The sequence below is a fragment of the Phyllostomus hastatus genome, unplaced genomic scaffold, assembly GCF_019186645.2.
Source record: "Phyllostomus hastatus isolate PE091 unplaced genomic scaffold, TTU_PhHast_1.1 phas_contig_196, whole genome shotgun sequence".
Taxonomy (NCBI): Eukaryota; Metazoa; Chordata; class Mammalia; order Chiroptera; family Phyllostomidae; genus Phyllostomus; species Phyllostomus hastatus.
Window position 1 is genome coordinate 32,881,693 of NW_025333709.1, and position 23,601 is coordinate 32,905,293.

Consider the following 23,601-nt stretch of genomic DNA (forward strand, 5'->3'; position numbering starts at 1 on the left):
AATCCAAGTCATACCTTCAAGCAAAAGTACCATGAGGGAGAGGGAGGAGGAAGGGGAAGAGAAGGGGTGGGGGAGAGAGAAGGGGCAGAGGAAAGAGAAGAAAATTGATTAAGTAAAAAAGAACTAATAAAGCATTTTTCTTGCCTGTCATTTCAAACTGTATTTCAAGGTAGCCAAAGAGACCTAGTTAGTAACTGCTAGTCTTTCAAAGAATTTCAGCTAATTAAAACAAAAGAAATAACATAAATAAGTGAGCAACAATCAACATGGTTTTTAAAACCATTATGAGAAAAAGTGATAGTGAATTTCACAATAGATCATACTGTCACCAACTGAATGCACTAATCAATCTTAGCATCTCCAAAAGTGAGACAACCAGATATTATATACACCATGATATAATAAAATATATAGAAAATCATGTTACTTAAAAAATGTTCTTATTTAGGTTCTGGCCTGTAGCTCAATTGGTTACAGCATTGTCCTGATATGTCAAGGTTGCAGGTTTGGTGTCTGGTCAGAGCACATACAAGAATCAACCAATGAATGCATAAATGAGTGGAACAATAAGTCAATAGCGCCCCCCCCCAATCAATTAATAAAAATTTAAAATAAAACATTATTTAAAAAGAGTCAAACTGGAATCTATGAAACCTTAAGTTTACATTCTTAACCGTAGCAATGTCAATACCCAAAGGTGAAAAAAACTTAAAAGAGTAAATTAAAAGTTTCTTGTCCTCCAAAGAATAATGCTGTATCTGTGCACACATTTTACAGGAAAATAAGGAAAACCACGTCTAAAAAGGTTCTTTAAAGGAGCAATCTGGGGCCGGGCCGCTTCAGAAACAATGCTTTTGACCAAACTTCCAGTTCACATTAACATGGGAAAGGAGTATGTAAAATTACATCAGGAGGAAACAATCAGACAAATCAAAAATGTTCAACATTCTGCAGAACAACTGACCTTCAACTTGGAGGAAGAAAACAAGGAAAAAAGGGGGTGGGGGAGCTTGTCAATTATTCAAAATTTCAAAAGACTTAGAACCTTTAGTTTCGAAAATAATGTTTACAGGTGAATGACATGAGGATATGCTTGAAAACAGTATTAGGAGAGCGTAAGTGGGAAAGGGTATAGATGAAACAAGACAGGTCCTGAGTTAACAGTTCTTATAGCAGCATGATGAGTAAATGGAAGTTCATTATTCTATTCTGTATACTATAGTATATGTTTTAAATATCCCATTAAAACATAAGCATGCACCCTGGCTGGTGTGGCTCAGTTGGTTGGAGCATCATCCCATAACCAAAAGGTTGAGGGTTTGATTCCTGGTCAGGGCACTACTACCTGGGCTGGGGATTTGATCCCAGGTCTGGGTGCATATGGTCCCCAGTCAGGGCACAAAAGGGAGGCAACCAATCAATGCTTCTCTCTCACACTGACATTTCTCTCTCTCCTTTCCCCTCTCTCTAAATGAACTAAAAAAAAAAAAAAAAGGTCCTCAGATGAGGATAAAAATATAACAACAACAAAACCTACAAAAGCATGTGTTATTTGAGGAAAATTTGGCTTTAAGAAATTAAGAACAAAACTATAATAATGACTTGCTCAAACATTTTCTATCAAAGGTGATCTACAAAATGATGTCACTACTCTTCCAAGTAAATTGTACTCTTAAATAGAAAAGGACTTGCTCTGGCCAGGTGGTTCAGTTGGCTGGAGCAACGTCCCGTACACCAAAACATTGTAGGTTCAATTCCTGGTCAGGCCACATACTTAAGTTGCAGGTTCAGTCTCTAGTTGGGGCATGAACAGAACGCAATGACCGATGTTTCTCTCTTCCTCTCACTCTAAAAAACCAATAAACATATCCTCAGGTGAGTATTAAAAAGAAGAAAAGCACTGGAAACATAATCAATTGAAATGTATGTACCTAATTTGAATCCTGATTCAAACAGACCAACAACAAAAAGACATTATATGATATTAAGAAACTGCTGTTAATTTGTTTAGATGTGGTAATGATATTGAGGTTATATACAAATATTACTTTTTAAAGAAACATATAGAAGTATTTAGGGGTGAAATGTCGATTTCTTTCATTCCTTTTTTTTTTTTTTTTAAAAAGCTGGAGAAGGAAAGAGAAGATGATGACAAGCACTCATACTTGCCTTTTCTCCCTCTGGAAAACCTACTGATTTAAGACAGCATAAATGTAAAAAAGGAATAAATCTACCAAAAATGAGAAGAATGGAGAGGGACATTATGAAGAGATGAAATGACACAGTAAATTTTGGAAAACAGTAAGTTGTTCCAAGGGCATTAATAGGTTCAACAAAACTAAGGGAAAGCACAGCCCCAAATTCACAAAGGGATACAGTGGAGGTCTGAGTCAGTTGTCCTGAGACTCTAGGCCCAGAGTTAGCAGATAAAGAGGCTGAAAACAGTCGACCTAGATAAAAGCGGTACCTGTTCCTCTCTGCACCCCTTCTCTGGCTAAGCAAGGCCCAGTGTTATCCCTAAGCCCAAAACTGCAACCCTTTTCTTTTTTTTAAGTATATTTTATTGATTATGCTATTACAGTTTTTCCAATTTTCCCCCCCTTTATGTACCTTCTCCACCCTGAACCCCCCAACCCTCCAGCATCCCCACTTTATTTCATGTCCATGGGCTGTACCTATAAGTTCTTTGAGTTCCTGTTTCCTATACCATTTTTGACCTCTCCCTATCTATTTAATACCTACCAATTATGCTGCTTCTTCCCTGTGCCTTTTCCCCCCTATTACTTCCCTCCTCCTCCCACTGAAAACTCTCCATGTGATGTCCATTTCTCTGATTCCGTTCCTGTTCTAGTTGTTTGCTTAGTTTTTGTTTTCGTTGTTTTTGTTTCCTTTACTTTTTTAGGTTCATTTGTTGATAGCTGTGAGTTTGTTGTCATTTTACTGTTCATATTTTTGATCTTCCTATCCTTTTAACATTTTATGTAAGAATGGCTTGGTGATGATGAACTCCTTTAACTTGACCTTGTCTGGGAAGCACTTTATCTGCACTTCCATTCTAAATGATAACTTTGCTGGATAGAGTGATCCTGGATGTAGATCCTTGCCTTTCATGACTTCAGATACTTCCCTTTCTTGCCTGTAAGGTTTCTTTTGAGAAATCAGCTGATAGCCTTATGGGAACTCCTTTGTAGATAACTCTTTCCTCTCCTCTTGCTGCTTTTTTAAGATTCTCTTTGTCTTTAATCTTGGGTAACTTAATGATTATGTGCCTTGGTGTATTCCTCTTTGGGTTCAACTTCTTTGGAACTCTCTGGGCTTCCTGAAAGTCTATTTCCTTTGCCAGACTGGGGAAGTTTTCTTTCATTATTTGTTCAAATAAGTTTCCAATTTCTTGCTGTTGTTCTTCTCCTTCTGGCACCCCTATAATTTGAATATTGGAACATTTCAATTTGTCCCAGAGGTCTGTAAGACACTCTTCCCTTTTTTGAATTCTTGTTTCTTCCTTTTCTTCTGGATGGATGTTTATTTTTTCCTTTTATTCCAAATGGTTGCTTTGAGTCCTAGTTTCCCTCCTGTCACTGTTGGTTCCCTGAATATTTTGCTTTATTTCATTTTGGGTGTCTTTCATTTGTTCTTTCATTTTTCAACCAAGCTCAGTCAGTTCTGTGAGCATTTTGATTACCAGAGCCTTAAATTCTCCATCAGATAGATTGGCTATATCCTCATCACTTAGCTCTCTGTCTGAGGTTTTGCTATGTTCTTTCATTTTGGCCCTATTTCTTTGTTCGGGCCCCTATTAATTTGTGAAGGGCAGGGCCTTTGGTATTCACCAGGGCAGAGCAAACCTCCTTGCTGTACTGTGGCACTTCCTGTAGGGGAGGGACCAGAGAGGGAACAATGTAGCTCACCTGCTCATCTCTAGCATACTTTTCTTTTTCTTTTTTTTCAAAGATTTTATTTATTTATTTTTAGAGAGGGAAGGGAGGGAGATAGAGAGAGTGAGAGAAACATCAATGTGCGGTTGCTGGAGGTCATGGCCTGCAACCTAGGCATGTACTCTGACTGGGAATCGAACCTGCGACACTTTGGTTCACAGGCCCGCACTCAATCAATCCATTGAGTTACACCAGTAAGGCTGCAGGTACGCTCTTAAATTAACCATCATGAAATGGGCAAATTTGTTGAAAGAGTCTTCAAAAAACATTCACTGAAGCTGAATGCAGCCTCTCACAACCTCTCACAATAATGCTAGCTGGTACACTGATACAGACAGGTTTCTAGAGCACTTATCTAGCAGGGGAAGCCTGTACTACAGGAGGCCTGCCATCCAGGAGATAATTTCCATTTGTTGTGATTCAAGATAGGGCATTCACGCCAGACAGCAATTGTTGTGTTGGCTGTCATCATTTTTAAATTTGACATTATAAGGAAAAAGAGGTCAGCTCCCCTGACTAAACAGTCAGGTATTGCATGTTTTAAATTTTTTTGTGGCACTCTTGGCCAGGTAAGCTCAGTTGATTAGAGCGTCTTCCCCATTGGCCAAGGTTGCAGGTTCTATCCCCGGTCAGGGAATATATAAGAATCAACCAATGAAATGGGAGTAAAGGACAGAAAACTGTACTTGAACAATGATGAAAATTAAAATATATATATAAGCAAAAATAAATAAATAAATAAAAAGAAATCAACCAATGAATTCTCTCATTCTCATTCTCTCTCCCCCACCCTCCTCCCTTCTCTCCCTCTAAAATCAATAAATAAAAATTTAATAAAATAATTAAAAAGACTAAAGCAAGAAAGAGAAGAGCTCTAAGAGGAATGCTGCCAGGTAAACAAGGGAGTCCATCTAATAAGTAACAGATACTATGATTCAAACTATGGTAAAGGTACATTTTTCTCTATTAAAGAAAAAAGAGGCAATTGCAGACTTGGGGGGCAATGAACAACATTAAGCAAGCTAATCAAGATATAAAGTCAGAACATAAAGCAAACCACTGGCATGATTTTGAACAATGTATGACCTGTAGCAAAGATAACCAATCTACCTTGACACCAAATATTTTATTTTTTTAGCTCCATTAGCACCATGACTTTGGACCCACAGAGAAAAAGAAATAACTCTAGCTCAATAATTAACTGCAGTTTATTGTGTTCGGCTTTTCAAATAAACCTACTGACATGCCGGAACATCTTAATTCTCATTACAGAACAGAATGTAAATGTTATGTTATCATCCTACTGAAAAACAAAATATAAGAATGGAAGAGATACAATGGAGAAATAAAGATCCTATCCTTATCTTAGATAACAGGAATTTAAAATATAACCTCAAAGTTTATTTTCTAAATGTTATTATATTTTATTGATTATACCATTACAGTTGTCCAAACTTTTCCTCCTTTGCCCTCCTCCACCCAACACCCTCCACTCCCTCCAGCGATGCCCCCTCCTTTGCTCATGTCCATTGGTCATGCATGTAAGTTCTTTGGCAACTCCATTTCCTATACTTGCTCTTAACATCCCCATACCTATTCTGTAAGTACAAATTTGTATTTCTTAATTCCTTTACCTTTTCCCCTATTCCCTCAGAACTCCCTCCCCACTGGCCACCATCCCAATGTTCTCCACATCTATGATTCTGTTTCTGTTCTGCTTGTTTGCTTAGTTTTTTAGATTCAATTGTTGATAGTTATGTACATATTGCCACTTTAATTCATAGCTTTGATCTTGTTCTTTTTCTTAAATAAGTCCCTTTAACATTTCATATACTAATGGCTTGGTGATGATGAACTCCTTTAGCTTTACTTTGGGAAGCACTTTATCTGCCTTTTGATTCTAAATGATAGCTTTTAAAGCTGGATAAAGTAATCTAGGCTGCAGGTCTTTGCCTTTCATCACTTTGAATACTTCTTGCCAAACCCTTCTAGCCTGCAAAGTTTCTTTTAAGAAATCAGCTGACAGTTTTACGGAACTCCTTTGTAGGTAATTATCTGAATTTCTCTTGCTGCTTTTAAGATTCTCTCTTTAACTTTTGGCATTTTGGTTTGGTACTGTTTGCAACTGTCCATCTCGTTTGGGATCCTCTGTGCTTCCTGGACTTGTATGTCTATTTCCTTCCCCAAAATAGGTAAGTTTTCTTCCATTATTTTCTCAAAAAGGTTTCCATTCTGGCATCCCTATGATGACAATGTTGGTATACTTACAGTTGTCCGACAGGCTTCTTACACTATCCTCATTTTTGTGGATTCTTTTTTCAGCTAGTGGGATGGGAGGCTGGGCTCAGCTGTTGCTTGTCTCAACGGATTTTGGAAGATCTGAAGCCTGCCCCTAGCCCAGCTTTCATATGGAAAAGCCACTGTTACCAGTTTGGGTGGACCCATAAATTGGATGGGGTGGAGCCTTAGGCAGTTGTCAGGGTGGGGCTAATCATCTAAACCAGGTTGATGGAATCTCAGATAAGGTGTCACCACCCTGTGGCTGTGTGAAGAGAGCTCAGAAAAGGAACAATGGTCATTCCACAGTTCTGTCCAGGAAGAAGCTGTCCCACCGCTCTTGCCCTGATGCTAGCACTTCAGTTCCTCCCCATATGCCACTGGTACCCTTCAAGATACTGCCCTGGTGCTGAAGCCCAGAGGGAGTGAGTTTGAGCAAATCTGTGTGCAGGGTCCTCCAAGAGGAGATGCCTGAGAATTCATTTCTTCTGCCTACTCGACCCCAGTGGTCTGTCTGAAAACTCACACACAGACAGATGTTATGGGGATTTCTCTTCCTGGCACTGGAACCCTGGCTGGGTGGTCAGCATGGGTTCGGCCCACGCTGCCGAGATATCTCACCAATACATCCACCGCAGGTGTGTGTCTGTTCCTCCACCTTTCCAATCTGTCTGGATGAATGTGGTTTATTTTAATTCCTTAGTTGTCAAGCTTCTATATAGCTCAGTTTTCTGACAGTTCTGAGTGACAGCTGTTCTGTAGTTTAGCTGCATTTTTGCTGTGGTTGTACGAGGAAGCAAGGTGCATTTGCCTACATCTCCATCTTAACTGAATGTAATCTTGAAGTTTAAATAATTTTTTTTAGGGTTGCAAAGGTACTAATAAAAGAACTAAATACAGGTTTTTGAACTTTGGAATGAAGAGCAGACAGGAGATTAATGACAGCATAAGTAAGCTAATCCTCATATTTTTCCTAGTGGACTCAGGAATAACTTGAAGTTAACTAATCAAAAACTGAAAGCTGATCCCAACAAAGAAAAGTCTGGGAGTACACAGTGTCACAAGAAAATTTTCCAAAACATTTAAAAAATCAACATAAATCTTCCTCAAATTCTTCCAAGAATTCAATGGGAGGGGACACTGAAAATGTATTTATGAGGCAAGCATTATCCTGATACCAAAATTAGAAAAAGACGTAATAAGAAAACTACAGACCAATATACCTGATGAATATTGATGTAAAAATCCTCAGTAAAATGCTAACAAAACAAACTTAACAGCACATTAAGTGGATTATATAGCATAATCATGTGGTAGTTGTACCACATGAACAAACGAGGAACAAATGTTCACATAGCTTTTGTTTGAGAAAGTCTTTACCTCTCCATTGAAAACAACTTTGCCATGTGAAGTAATTGTTTGGTAGTTTGTTTGTTTTTTAAGCACTTTGAATATATTATCCTTTCTCCTAGCCTGCAAAGTATCTGCTGATAACCTTATGGGAGTTTCCTTATTTGAATTATTTTTCTCTTGTTGCTTTTTACATGTTGTATTTGATTTTTGACAGTTTTATTACAATGTGCCTTGAATAAGTAATTTTCAACTGAAATCGTGAGGTTACCTATTAGCTTCATGAACTTGGATGGTCAACTCTTTCCCCATATTCGGGGAGACTCAACCATTATACCTTTAAATTAGCATTCTGCTCCTTTCTCCTTCTCTTCCCCTTCTGGAACTCCAATAATGAGTGGGCTATTTCTTTTAATGGCATCCAAAATTCACACAGGTTATTTTCACTTTTCCATTCTCTTTTTGTACTTCTGACTGAATAATTTCAAATGAACTGTCTTCCAATTCACAAATTCTTCTGCTTGGTCAGTTGAAGTTCTACTGACATCTTCATTCAGTTCAGTCATTCTTTAATTCTAAGATTTCTGTTTTTGTTTCTTTTAATAGTTTCTTTGTTGAAATTTCTCACTTTGTTCTTTGTAGTTCACTGAAGTTCTTTAAGAGAATTATTATGAATTCTTTGGCAGACAGTTCATAGACCTCTATTTCTTCAGTGTAAGTTACTAGTTTTGTTAGTTTCCTTTTGTGGTATCGTGTTTCCTTGATTACTCATGATCCTGTCTGTAGTCCTGTGTTGGTGTCTGCACATTTGAGGAAACAGGCACCTTTTCTAGTCTTTACAACATACTTCAGCAGGCAAAGTCCTTCCCCAGTCAGCCTGTCCAAAGATTCTGAGTGGGTCACCAGGTGATTTCTGAGGGCGAGTTTGCTGCTGGAACCACTAGGCATGCAGGTGTGGTGCCTGGGTGAGCATGTGGACAAGCCCTGGTGCTTGCATAATTGGGGATCATTACTGGTACTTGGGTCCACGAGGAGGTCCTGGAGCCTATGTACACTGGTTTGGGCCTAGAGCTTGAATTTGTAGTGATAGGCATGGGACATTGTTCTGTGTGGGCATGCCTGAATTCTGGCTCCATAGAATTCAACCACACACTAAGTACCAATGGTGTAGGCCCACTAAATGTGTTCATGGGAGCTGGTCCAGTACTGGGATGGGGCAGGAGGCTGGTTTCACTGGAACTGGCCTGGAGCTAGGGCCACAGGAGCTGGCTTAGTGCTAGCATAAGCCTGGAACCTCTGGCTGTGGGAGCCATGAGAAATGGTCTGGCGCTGAAGCAGGCCAGAAGCCTCAAAGTCCATGAACCTCGAGGCTGGCAACATGGGGGCTGGCTTGGAGCTGAGGTTGGGCTAGGGACCTAGGTCCATAGGAACCAGTCTGGAGTCTAGATCTACAGAGGCCAGCCTAAAGATGTGGGGTGGTCAAGGACCCAGTGCAACAGTAGTCATCCTGGCACTGAGCCCAGCCAGGAGCCTGGGTTCACAAACAGATTGAAAACTAGGGACAACAGGAGCCATCTAGGATCATGAAAGCCAGTTGGTACTGGGATGTGCCAGGGGTCTGGGTTCACCAAAACCCACCATGAGCCTGATGCCATGGGAGCCACCCAGAGCCATAAGAGCCAATAGTCAGTGAGGTAAGCCAGGAGCCTAGGTTTACAAGAGCCTTCTGGGAGCCTGGTCCCATAGGAGTTGGCTGGTACCAGGGTGGACCAGGAACCTGGGTTCACAGAAGCCTGTCAATAGCCTGGGGCTATAGGAGCCAGCTAGCTCTAAAAAGGATCAGTGCCTGAGTTCACAGGGACCCTCTGGAGCTTGGAGCTCAGAAAGCTGCCTAGAGTCCTAGGAGTTGCCTGGGGCCACTAAGCAGGCAGACACAGAGGTAAGATGGAGCCTAGGTTCAAAGGAGTTAACTTGACCTTTTGGCAGAAGATGACGGAGAGAAATTCCTATGCTCCCATTTTACTACCATGATAATATGTGTCAACTGCTAATATTTAATACTTAAGAATTTTAGAGATTTAAAAATTAAGTTTTGAACATATGGTTTAAATTTTATTGCTTAAATAAAATGTGTTTGACTAACCAAGCTGTCAGAGCTCTAATTTTCTTAAGTGGTTGATTAATATCCTAGTATAAGTGAGAATTTGCAATTGGCACAAATTAGAGTATTTGCATTTGGACAAGTAGGTTACAATGTGTACTTCCATTTATGATTTAGTATTCCAGTGGTGTGAAAGTTAATCTCAAACTCCTTAGGAAGTTTAGAGTCTAACTAAGCTATTTACAACTAAATATTCTTTTAGATAGGAAGATAAATTCACAGTCTATTATTATAGCCAATAATGTTAAAATATTTGCTAAACTTTTAAAAATATTTTTTACCAAATATTTGCTAAAATATTTGCTAATGTTAAAATATTTGGGGACCTGGCCTGCAACCCAGGCATGTGCCCTGACAGGGAATCGAATCAGCAACCCTTTGGTTCACAGGTCAGTGCTCAATCCACTGAGCCACACCAGCCAGGGCTAAATTTAAGGAACATTTCACTACTACTGATTTTTCTTTAAACATGCATTAATGTTTTATAACATAAACAAAAAAAAACATACCAAAGATTTATGAAAAGCAAAGTTTTACAGTATATACTGAAGTCAAAACAACTATCCAACCTCCTATACCTTCAGCAAGCATTTTGTAATTGATTTAAGAATAATCATAAAGACCTTTAGTCATTAAAATGATTTAAATTACATTCCAAGGACAGAAAAATATATCAATATAGTTCTAAAACATTTAACTTTTAAATGTTGAAAAAAGTATTTGGAGACAAAGAATTTTAGATCACTATAAAAACAAATTAGTAACACTTCATTCCCTGAATCTTCCACTTAGTTGGGAATTTATTTTTGCTCTTTTTGATGACTGCTGTGTAATGCTATTCCTCTAAGCTAAGTGTATGGATTTAATCCCTATGTGCTTTATTTTCCTATTCACGTGTAAAGCTTACTTGAATTATCAGCGTTCAATTTATTGACAGTTTCAGAGTGTCAAGATGTAAAAACTAGCTTGGCCAGTCTCTTTGGGAAACTGGAAAACAAGTATTGTACTCATTCAACAAATGACTATGTGTACTAGCATACTAGGTTGCCCATATGCTTTCAAGTAATATTCTCAGATAACAGAGCCAAACCTCTTTCTCTTTTGCCCTAACCCTTATCTACACTTCCTCTCTCTCAGTGACTCTGCAATAAGATATAGTAATATTTCTTAAGACAGATAATAACTACAGCAACAGGTTGTGAATAAATAAAGCAATATAACGTGACATCTTAAATAATTAGTACCTTCATTATCTAAGCAGTAAGCAGTAAAATTTCATCATTATTTGCTATATCTCCTTGTTGAAGATTACTCTTTACTTATATTTAAAATATTCCCTAGAAATGACAAGAGGGCTGTGAGTGTATCTTTTGATTTTTATTTCCTAACCTGTTTAAGGGCCCTTTTGTTATTTGAAAGACATTTAGTTAGATTAAAATTTTAAGGTGCTCTCAATATTTAAATGAACCATTTATTGACTACTGAATTCCAATTAAATGTTTTTGTCAATTAAAGATAAGTAGTATATGCCCAACATCACAGAGGACTAACTGCTTGCTACCCTCATTTGTAAGTAGAAGAGAAGACTTGGCTACTGGGGCGGGGGGAAGCCCTTATAATATATATCATATAGATTAATTGCAATCAAGTAAGTCTGAAGTGAACTAGTAATTTTTTTCTTTATGCAATGGAATAAAATTACACTTATTAGATAAACTTGTACACAGACAGGTTCTAGGCTGCTTTTGTTTATATATCCTATCAGTTTCTTAAAACTTACATATTGTCAATGTAATAAATGCACATCGTTTTTTAAAAAATAGTGCAAAAGGCTTATAATGGAAAGGCAGTCTGTCCAACTGTCCTACCTACAGTCCTTACACCTAGAAGCAATCACTTATACCTATTTGTTTGTAGTTTATGTTTATCTTCATAATTATAGATAACATGTCTCTGTCTCTCTCCCCCTTGATTAATTTCTAATTATATCTACGGGCTACTAGGTAGAAAAGAGAAGGCTTTAGTCACTCATGCTATCTTCAATCTGCTCTCTTCTCTATTCATTCCAATGGCAAACAGTCATACCGAGCACTTGGTATGTGGCTAGCAAGACTAAGAAACTAAATTTTAAATCTCATTCAATTTAAACTAAAATTGTTGGATGTGGCTAGTGGCTACCATATTCGATAGGCAGCTCTAAGTAATTCCTACCTTAGAAATGTACTAAAGATTTCTTTAACATCTAGTATTATAATCATTTTTGTGTATGTTCTTGGAAAGAAGGTATCTTCTCTATTTTCAAGGTAGGATTCAAATTTTGCTTATTAATTGGGATATTTAGCTGATCTATACCCTTAATTTTTGTTCATGTTACACTACAATCTAAGAGAGATGCATTAAACTCTTCTACTACTATTCAGTATGAATGCCCTATTATTTTATACAGGTATTTGCTATTTCTCCATTACAAATTATAACCTTTACAATGATAAAGGACCCATCTTTGTCTCATTTAATTCATTTTCTTTTTATTTCATATTTTATATATAATTGTTACTTTAATAAGGTTTTTATTTTTGTACTAGTGGATACCTTTATAATCATATCCACATATAACGAACTTAGTCTTCATTTCTTCACACATTACCTATTAGTTCTCTACTATAAGCTATGCTAACTTGTTTATTTTCCCTCCTCCCTTTCTCATCACTAGATTTCAATCAACCAAAAACACGATCTTTCTTAATGTTTAACTTTCTACTGTTACCTATACTTTTATTATAATGCTTATTAATCTTAAATGCTATTGACTCTTACTCATCACATGGGAGGGGAGGCAACTAGCATAGTTAGCCCACTTATTCAAGCTCCTACCTCCTTTCCTCTTTTCCTTATGAAATTGTTGGTTGCTTCATTATTAGGGTATATAGCAGATTAAGGTCTACTTATATATCCAATTCTTAATGAAGATTTCTCTGTCCACTCAATTTAAAATAGTAAACCCTACCCTCCCCACCTCAACACCCATACACTCCAACCCCCTACACCGTGATTTGTTTTTCTCCATAATACTAATGACTACTACTAACATGTCTTGAACTGTCTGGTTGCTTGTCTGGTTTCTCCCAATTGGAATGTAAGCCTGCCAAAGACAGGGCTTTTTGCTTACTTTGTTCTCTGTCGTAAAATACTAGCAACTAGAACAGTGCCTGGCACACAGCAGATATTCAATAAGTACTTGCTGTATGAACAAGATAAAGTCCATTACTAAAAGTATATTAAAAACCTATAAAATGCAATGCTGAGAAGAATTAAAGGCCTAAATGAATACAGAGGTATACTGTGTTTGTGGATCAAAAGACTATTGTAAGAATGTCAATTCTTCCTCAAATGATCTATAAGTCTAATACAATCAATCACAATCCCAGCAACCATTTTTATATAAAGTGACAATTTTAAAATTCTTATTAAATAATGAGAACCTAAAACGCCAAAACAATTTTTTAAAAAAGAACAAAGCTAGAGAAATTCCACTACCAGATTTAAAGCTATAGTGATCATAACATTAAGGTAGTGATGCTTAACATCCAATTCACTGCATAAAATAGTTGAAAAGAAAACCCATATATACATGATTAACTGATTTTTGATAAAAATGGAGAGGTAATTCAGTGGAGAAAGGATAGTCTTTCCTCAATAAATGGTGCTGAAATAACTATATGAGGGAAAAAAATTTCTTTAAAGAATCACAACCCTTTCTTAATACTAAATTTAAAAATTAATTTGAAATGAATCACAGACTTAAAGAAGTTAAAATAATAAAACAGAATTTCTGATGTAGGCAAATGCTTCCTAAGATGCAAAAAATATGAAGCATAAAAGAAAGAATAAACTAGATTACATGAAAATTAAACTTTTCTTTTCAAAGATATCCTAAAAAAAAAAAAGAGAAACCATAATTTGGGAGATAATTTTCACAATTCTAACAGCTGAGAAAAGCTTCATTCATATCAGAATATAGTAAATAAACATATCTCAATAATAAGCAAAATAACCAATTTCTTTAATGGACAATGGATTTGAGCAGACACTGCACAAAAGAAAATATATAAATGGTCAATTTAACAGAAAACAGATTAGAGGTTGCCAGGGAAAAGAGAACTTTTTAGGGTGATAGGAACCTTCTGTATCTGCAGTGTTTATAAGAATGTATGTCAAAACTTACTCTGCATACTGAGACTGGGTGAATTTTAACATATAAATTATAGCTCAATAAATCTGGTTTTTAAAAAGTATACCAGGTAAAAAACTAAAATGCAACTATCTAAAACTTAAGAGAAAAATACTTAACACAACACTCATAAAAATTGAGTATTCTGTGTAGCTTTTAAAAAAATATCAGGGAACAGTCTACATCCATGTGGGATAGAACAGTTAGCAGTTAGTTCTCTTGCTGAGAACTGAAAAAGCCCAGTAAATTAAAAAAGTCTTGTTTTTAAAGGCAGCAAAGAGATGTGGAAGCGTGGTAAACAAGAAGGTCTAAAACTCAAGAGAAGGGGAAATTGTAGAAAGGTGTTTAGATAATCTACAGCTGTCTTCCCCGCCCCCGGGGTTATTTCCAGATGTAAGAACACAGGCTGGAAGCTGAAAACAGAGACTTGGCCTGCATGAAACATTGCTGCTAGGAACTAAAAAGCCAAGAGAGCTTTTTTTGTTCACAGGCAGAAGAAAGAAATTGGGAGACTGCAGAGACTTCAAGCTCAAGGTTAGCACCTCTCACAGGACACTTACTTAATTTTAAAACTGTGCAAGGTAAGAAGCTAAATAATTAATTGAAAAACTTTGTAAAACCAAGCAAATTTCCCTACTTTTGTCACTGCTAGTGGGACAAAGATCATCAAGCTTTAAACTGAAAGTCCTGGAAAACCACATCCTACAAATAGGGCACAGGCACACTGGAGGAAGAGCAGCACTAAACTACAAAAACAGCAACCCACCTTCCACATAAATTAAGGTGACTGGCTCCCTATTTTATCTCCCCAGAAGAAAAGATGAAATCCCTCTGGCAGAACATACTTAGAAACGCTTGCTTCATTTTTTTTTAATTCACAATGTTTGACATGCAATCAAAAACTACAAATCATAAACAACCAACTTGACCTAACTGACATTTATAGAAGATTCCACCCAACAACAACAGAATACACATTCTTTTCAAGTACACATAGAACATTTACCATGACAGACCATATGCTGGGCCATAAAACAAATCTCAATGAATTTAAAAGGTTCTAAGTCATATAAAACATGTTCTTTCATCACAATGGAACGAACTTAAAAATAACAAAAAGATCTGCAACTAAATTTGAAACTAACAAACTTCTAAATAATCTATAGGCCAAAAAAAGTATTTTGAACTAGATAATAAAAATATATATTAAAATTTGCAGGTTGTACTTAGAGGCAACTATATAGCACACCTATACTGAGGAGGGGGAGAGTCACAAATTAATTAACTCAGTTTCTACCTTAAGAAAATAGAAAAAAAAACAAACAAAACCCCAAAGCTAAAAAGAAGGAAATAAAGATCAGAGCAGAAATAAGGAAATAAAAAACAGGAAAAAAGGAAAAAACAGATTTACTTTCTGTTAAACCAAAGCCAATTCTTTGAGAAGTTTAATAAAGCTGATAAATCTTCAGTTATACTGATCAAGAAAAAAGAAGACACCAATTACCAATACTAAAAATATTGAATCTCTTTGGATTATACAGATATTGGACTCACTATAACTATTTAAAGGATAAGGGAATATTATAAACAACTTTATCAATAATTTCAATATATTAGATGAAATGGTCAAGTTTCTTGAGAAACTTAGCAAGCATGTGAAAATACAAAACCATACAACCACATGACCAATAACAAATAAAAAGAATTTAAGTAAACCAATGCATGATACAGATATTGAAATTAATAAACAAGCATTTATATAACTATAATCAATATGTTAAAGAGAATTAAAATTATTAAAAATCTATAAAATAGGATCAAATAGGTGCTCTAGAACTAAGTTACAATGTAAAATTAAGAACACCATAGATAGGCTTGGACAAAGAGAAGATGGTTTTGGTGTACTGGAAAACAGGGCATTAGGATACCCTAACTAAAATATAAGCAGAAAAAAAAATGTTAAGAGACACATGGCACATGATCATTTGGTGTAACAATTATTTGAATCAAAATCCATAAAGGAGGAGAGAAAGTAGAAGCAATAATTAAAGAGGTAATGAATGAGAACTTTCCAAAGATAAAAGGCATCAAAGTATAGATGCAAAAAGCTCTATGAATATAAACCAAAATACTTACAAAGAAAACCACACCTCAAAACATCATAGTCAAAGCACAAAAAAAAAAAAAAAAAGACAGAAGAGAAAGTCTTAAAAGTAGTCGCCAAAAAAAAAAAATTAAAAACATAACTCTCAGTAAGACTATCAGCTGTTACATTACCTTCAACAAGACTGGTAGCTGACTTCAACAGAAAGCCAGAAGACGATGAAACATTTTTTAAATGAAGATAATAGCTACCATCTTAGAATTCTATACCCAGTGAAAATATTACTCAAAAAAAGTGAAATTAAGACATCTTCAGACAAACAAAAAAATGGAAAAATCCACTGTCAGTAGGTAGGCCAGTATTAAACATACTAAAGGAAGCTATGCAGAAAAAGGAAAACTAACCCAGAAATACAGGAAGGAAGAGCCCTAGGAAGGGTAAATATTAAAAAAGTTGACTATAAATCCATAATAATGATGTTTCCTAGAGTTTAAAATATGTATACTTAAAATTCAGAATGACAATAATAAAGACTGTAGTAGGAGTTAAAGTGTAAGGAATTGCCATTATTGGGGAAAGGTACAAGCAGTAATTTATATAGTATTAAGTATGGTTGTTATAATCTCTGAAATAACCACTAAAGATATAGAGAAATAACACATAACTAACAAGTTATTAGTGGGGAAAAAAACAGAATAAAAATAATTTGATTAACGCAAAAGAAAAACAGGAAGGATAAAAAGTAATGCAAAACATATGACTCAAAAGAGAAGTCAAAATGGACTGTAGTTACAAACTCAACTATTATCAGCAAAAAAGTAAATGAACTAAACAAAGTAAAAGATTAAAACTAGATGAAAATCTGTATTTATTCACAGGCAAAGACATCCACAAAACTACTGTACAAATTCTACTTGCTATACAACTGTAACATGTACATGTACAAATACACACAAATACCAGAGAATATGCTGAAAAATATGAAGTCTGTCCAGAAGGTATCCAGCTCCATAATATGAAAAAGAGATATTTATTGAATAAGATACAAGAAACATTGTATATAGGATAATGACACCTCAGTACCCTTCAAAGTAGGCACACAGTTCTCCCAATCGCCAGCAGCTGGCCCCTCTTGTTTTCCTGAATCTCATCGAGGGCCTGAAATCTCTTCCCTTCCAAAGGTGATTTTAGTTTTGGAAAAAGCCAGAAGTTGCAGGTCGCCAAATCTGGGCTATAGGAGAACTGAGTCACCTGGGTGATTTGATGTTTTCCCAAAAACTTCTGCACAAGATATGAGATTTGATGCATGAGCTAGTGCATTGTCATGATGAAGCTGTCAATCACCAGTTGCCCACAGCTGTGACCTTCTGAATAGTGTCCGAATCGTGGAGGAATGTTCAAGCTTAACACAAAATTTGATGCAGATTCATTGCTCTACTAGCTCAGTCATTCTGAATGTGAAGTCCACACAGTACACATGCTCACTCAATGGCATCTACCACCCCCACTGACTAGTACAGTGAGGTCATCATTGTTCATGCACGTCCACTCTCCTTGGCTGCCAAGTTACATCAATGTTGCACAAATCATTCTCATTATAGTAAGAATGGATGGACTTCTTCCAGACAGACTTCATATATAAAAATCTTATTCCTAAGATTATAGGTGATTTTTCTCATAGATTTTCTTTGTGGTTTTTCATACTTTAACTCTTATCCAAGGAGGAAGACTCAGTTTCATAAAAACCACAAAGCTATTTTTCAAAAGGAAAAGAACAGATTATGCCCTGGCCAGGTGGCTTAATTGGTTGGAGCATCAGCTCATATACCAACAGGCTGCAGATAGATACTCAGGGCCCATACCCAGGTCGCAGTTCAATCCCTGCTTGAGGAGCACAGGGGAAGCAACCAACTGATGTTTCTTTCTCACATAGATGTTTCTGTTTCTCTCTCTCCCTCTCCCCCCATTCCTCTCTCTCTAAAACCAGCGAACATATCCTCAAGTGAGGATTAAAAAAATTTTTTTTTCTAATTGTATTGTTTGTTTTCATAATACCGAGTTTCGAGAGTTCTTTTTTTTTTTTTAAGATTTTATTTTTATTTTTAGGGAGGGAAGGGGGGGGAGAGAGAGAGAGAGAGAGAGAGAGAGAGAGAGAGAGAGAGAGAAACGTGCGGTTGCTGGGGGTTATGGCCTGCAACCCAGGAATGTACCCTGGCTGGGAATCGAACCTGGGACACTAGGATTAAAAAAATTTTTTTAAATTACAAATTTTTTAATAATGATCAGCTCCCACAAATAGACTTATAGAAAAACAATATTATTGAGTCTAAAAAGAAGACAATGTACACTTATTTCACACAAGAAACTCTAATGGTGAAACTAAGACACTTTTATAATTACAACTATATTATTTCATCACCATTTCTGATGGAGACAAAATTTAAGGGAAGAGATGAAAATAGTTTTCCACTAACAAATGTTTCTCTCATTTCTCTTCTTGCTTTTGCACCCCTATGTTCATTGCAGCATTTACTTACAATAGCCAATATTCAGAAGCAGCCCAAGTGTCCATCAGTAGATGAGTGGATAAAAAAGTTGTGATACATTTACACAAGCCGTAAAAGAGAAGGAAATATTACCATTTACAACAGCATGGATGGACCTGGAGAGTATTATGCTAATGAAATACGTCAGTAAAAGAAAAAGTAGTACCATATAATTTCACTTATACATGAAATCTAATGAACAAAATAAACTAACAAAATAGAAACAAACTCACAGAGAACAGACTGACAGTTGTGGGGCGGGGATGTAGGGCTGGATGAAAAAGGTGAAGGGATTAAGAAAAAAAAAATCCTCAGAGCCACAGACAGAAGTATGGTGATTATCCTAGGGAAAATGGGGTACAGGGAGGAAGAAGGTGGTACGAGGGGGATAAATGGTGATCGAAGGAGACCTGACTTGGGGTAGTGAACACACTATACTGATGATCTACTCCAGAATTATAGACCTGAACTGCACAATTTTATTAACTGTCACCCCAATAAATTAAAAAAAAAAAAGAAAAATATATTTTAAAAATGTGTGAAATTTCTACTGAACAATACAGGATAAAGGTGTAAAATAAATTTTAAGTCCTAACATATTTCATTTTAATTTGTGGGGTTTTTCTTAAATAACTTCTTCTAATATTATTTCATCTAAAATCTAAATTTCAACACAGGAAAAAGCCAGTCGTGAATTTTGTGAATCAAAACTTTACTTGGCAAAGGAATTTCAAAAACTATGCAATACCATGCAACGTGGAAACATGTTCTAGTTACTTTTTTATTATTCTAAGTCATATAAAAAGGTCAAATACTCCCAAACTCTCTATAAATACAAAATTCTAAGTAACTTATTTAAATATATTTAAGTTGCAACAACCCACCACAAAAAAAGACAAGAGCTCTATTTGATACACACTATGAAAGTAACAAAACAATATGAATAATAATATGTACTGAACATTTAACCATGTAATCAATACTCATTGTTCTAAATAATTTGCATGTATTGTTTCATTTATTCCTCACATAATATTATGCACTAAAATTATCTTAATTTTATAGATAAGAAAATATGATAATATTTGTCCAGGCTCATATAAGCAGTAAAGCCAGGATTTGAATTCCAAGCAGGGTAGTTATACAGCCCTGTACTCTTGCTCACTATACCATATATAAATAAAAGTAATTAAGACCTTATTAAAGTAGTTTTCTATCTCTTAAGTTTCAGGCAAGAAATAATAAACATCTAAAAATCTCCTAGATTCATGAGAAAAGAGAAAAAAGAAGGCAGTCACTATCAAAAGTAATATTCACAAAAACCTGAGAAAATACGTAACTTTCAAAAATACACAAGACACATTAAAACTATTGCATTAAACTTTAAGATCATATCTATTTATCTTGAAAATAATTTAACATAAGTCTTTAGGTGATACGGGATTCTTTCTTGGTATTTAGACCAGGATTCTTTCTTGGTATTTAGATTTTCCTTTTAAGGAAGTGTTTTGGAGAAATCAAAAACTTCTCTATTAACTACTGTAGAAAATGTCAGAGCTCAAATTTTAATTGTGTGCAGACTGCTTCACAGATTCCTACCCTACCTAGAAGGCTTGTTCAAGAGCACTGCTATCCAAATGACTTATGCTCATGAAATTCAAAGTTAATTAAAAACAACTCAAAGAAAAACATACTTCAGAAAGGAAATATACCATTATAAAAATCTTGGATTCATTATTATTGATCACTATTAGCTAATTTATTATATACTTATGACCTTTATTTTCCAAAAAAGTTTAATCTGACATTAAAACAAATTCAGTATCATTCTACTTAAATTCGATTTCTTCTGAATCTTATCCTACTGAAATTTTTTCAAGTATCAACTCTACATGATTACTAATGCTATCACTTCTAAAAGTGACATCATTATTTTAAAAATTGAAAACTTGAGTATTCAACAAAAAAAAGACCAGTAAATTACACAGAGAATACTACATAGGTATTAGACTAATCATGTTGTAAATACTACATAAAAATGTTCAAGATTCACTTTTAAGTGAATAGAGTAGTGTGCACTATAATGGTTGTATTATGAGCCCATTTTGTAGCATTTTGTGTCTGCCTATAAGTGTACATATACTTATGTAATGGCTAAACAAAACACAAACAAAATATTCCAGAAGATTAACAACAGCATCTCTTTCTAGTGGGACTTCCAATGATATTTTAAAATTTTAACTCATTCTCTTTTTTGTTTGTTTCCTAAGTTTTCTACATTAGGGATGCACTATTTTTTTATAAGGGGGAGAAAAGAGTTTATGAAGGACAGGCAAGTATTTACATTAAAGCCATATTTTAATACAAATGATAAATTTGTATTAGGCACATTGCCTAGGCATATGGTTTAACCCTCATTAGTACAACCCCCATTTCTTTTGTTTTATTTAATACAAAACCTTTAATCATGAATCAACCTATATTTTCTTTTTTTTTAATGTTTAACATGTACCCAGATATACATTTTTTTAAAGATTTTATTTATTTATTTTTAGAGAGGGAAGGGTGGGAGAGAGGGGCAGAGAGAGAGAGAGAGAGAGAAACATCAATGTGTGGTTGCTGGGGGTCATGGTCTGCAACCCAGGCATGTACCCTGACTGGGAATTGAACCTGCGACACTGGTTCACAGCCCATGCTCAATCCACTGAGCTACGTCAGCCAGGGCCTATATTTTCAATTTTGGGCGAGAATTAAAAATTTAAGTACCTCATTAAATTTAACACCTGATTAAGTACCTCTTAGAAAGAGATGGGAATTTTTTTCATACAATTTGATTTTATTAATGTAAAAAATAAAATGTTTCTTAAAACATAAGTGACGTTCTAAACAGCATTCTATAAAAGTCAAAAGCAATTCATAAAAATTCATTTTTTACAAGTGATTTCTTTCTGTTGACTTCAAAGATTTAGAAAAATAAGCAGATTACATCTTTATGAAATACACACCTAAAACAAGTAATATTTCTAAATCGAAACTATACTTTTGAGGATGCATTTAGGTTAACTTAACATTTGTATCATTGAAAACATAGAGAAAAACAGAAATATTTTATCCACCTGATTTACAGACATTACACCTAACATAGCTATAAAAATGACTAACAAAGGTTGTAAAGCATCTATAAATGCTAATGCCATCACAATAATCATAGTCAATTAGTAAGATTTAATTGCTCTAACACTTGAAAGTATTCTATAAATAATTCATACAACTTCATCTGGAACTTTAGACTCAGAAAAGGAGAAAATACAATATTCACTGGTACAATGCCTACAAAAACTACACTTAAAATTTTTTACTTTATGCCATCTGCAAAGAACGGGAAGGAAACTGACACAAAGAATAAAAGGAGTTTTGCTATAATGTAGAACTCTGATTTTTCACCATGTTGTTTGCTTTCCTAGTTTAAAATATTAAAATAAATATTTTAATTCAACACAGCACCAGAAGTTAAAATGTGGGGGAGATGGTACATTAAATATGTGCTTTAAAAAAGGAGATGTGATAGGAAGAAACAATTTACGTTGAATACTAACACTGCCTGACATATTAGATGGTAGACAACAGTTAACTGACAGAATTAATTTCCTAATTTAACATTTCGAACAATCCTGAATCTGAGAGCTATACTGTAATTATCAAATAAAACATCAAATGGCTCTTTATAATAGGATAGAGTAAAAACAAAACAAAAACTATCGATCAGTTTCATAAAATGCCTGCTATAACTACGCAACTTAACTCCTTACTTCCTTAATCCTTAAGAACTAAGATTTGAGCTTTCAAAATCTGTCCTATCTTTCCATAACAATTTAAAAGGTTGAGAGATACACTCTCACATCAAACCCCATGTCTGCAAAAGTTGGAAACAGTCTCACCCTTACAAACTTTATATGTGTTTCTTCTGGAATATACCATTCCCTATCTTGTGTTATAATCATTATGTACATACTCATTTAACCATGCTAGACTTCAAACACACTGAGGGTAGAGTCAATTGTACCCATCTTTCTATGTATCTCACATAGCTTAGGAAAGGGTCTTGAATACCCTGAACTTTCTGCAGATTCTACCACCTAAAAAGAATTAAGGCTTGGTAATTCATTATAGCTTGGTTTAAAAACAAACAAACAAAAAAAACCCCACAAAGACAAGAACAACAACAACACTTCTGGAACTATTAGAAAAGTAGTGTTCTTTCTGCAAGGAAAATAGTGGGTAGGTGTGGGTATGCATACTACTTTCTCAGTTAAGCACAAACCAGACCAAAAGAGCTCTTCTCCCTTTTCCCCTCAAAGGATGGATTCCTTCCTTCTTAAAGACACAGTCTGCCTGCCTCAGCTCACTACAGAGGACCTGGAGAGGCTGACGTAATCTAGGGACTTTGTTTTTTAAGTTTGTTTGTCTGTCTTTCTTTCTTTCAAGATTTCACTTATTTATTTTTAGAGAGGGAGAAAGGAGACAGGGGAAGAGGAGGGAGGAAGAGAAACATCGATGTGTAAGAGAAACATTGATCAGCTGCTAGGGATCAGCCTGAAACAGCCTGAAACCTAGGCATGTGCCGGGACCAGGAATCAAACCATCAATCTTTTAGGTTTACAGAACAACATCCAATTTACTGAGTCACGCTAGTCAGGGCTCTAGGTACTTTCTAGTGTTCTGCAAGTACAGGAGAATAAAATCCAAGTTTAACCTGTGAGCTACTGGCTAGGCGAAAACTCTAGAAGGTGGACTCCAGAATCCTATAAAAGTCATGAAATCCAAGTGTTTCTCCTGAATTCAATATAAACCAAAGCTCATACCAGAGTGACCTCACTACAAATGTACCCCAAACTAACTGTCCCCTCATAAGTGAAAAGATACATATGTCCTAAGGGTAAATCATGTGGGAAACTTTCTCAACTCATGTCTCTGCCTTGGGGGTAATAACATAGCCC

The 23,601-nt window shown here is 35.5% G+C and overlaps 1 protein-coding gene across 20 annotated transcripts in view; it reads right to left on the reverse strand.

Moving 5' to 3' along the window:
• Positions 1 to 23,601, reverse strand: part of CLOCK (clock circadian regulator) — a 121,183-nt gene that overhangs the window by 93,612 nt on the left and 3,970 nt on the right. For 2 of the 20 annotated variants that reach the window (XM_045834228.1, XM_045834224.1), the window contains exon 1: positions 1,775 to 1,819. The exons of the other annotated variants lie outside the window; for them this stretch is intronic. The gene's annotated coding sequence lies outside the window, so the exon portion shown is untranslated. Of the gene's footprint in view, positions 1 to 1,774; positions 1,820 to 23,601 lie in introns of those variants that run through there. 20 annotated transcript variants of the gene reach the window in all.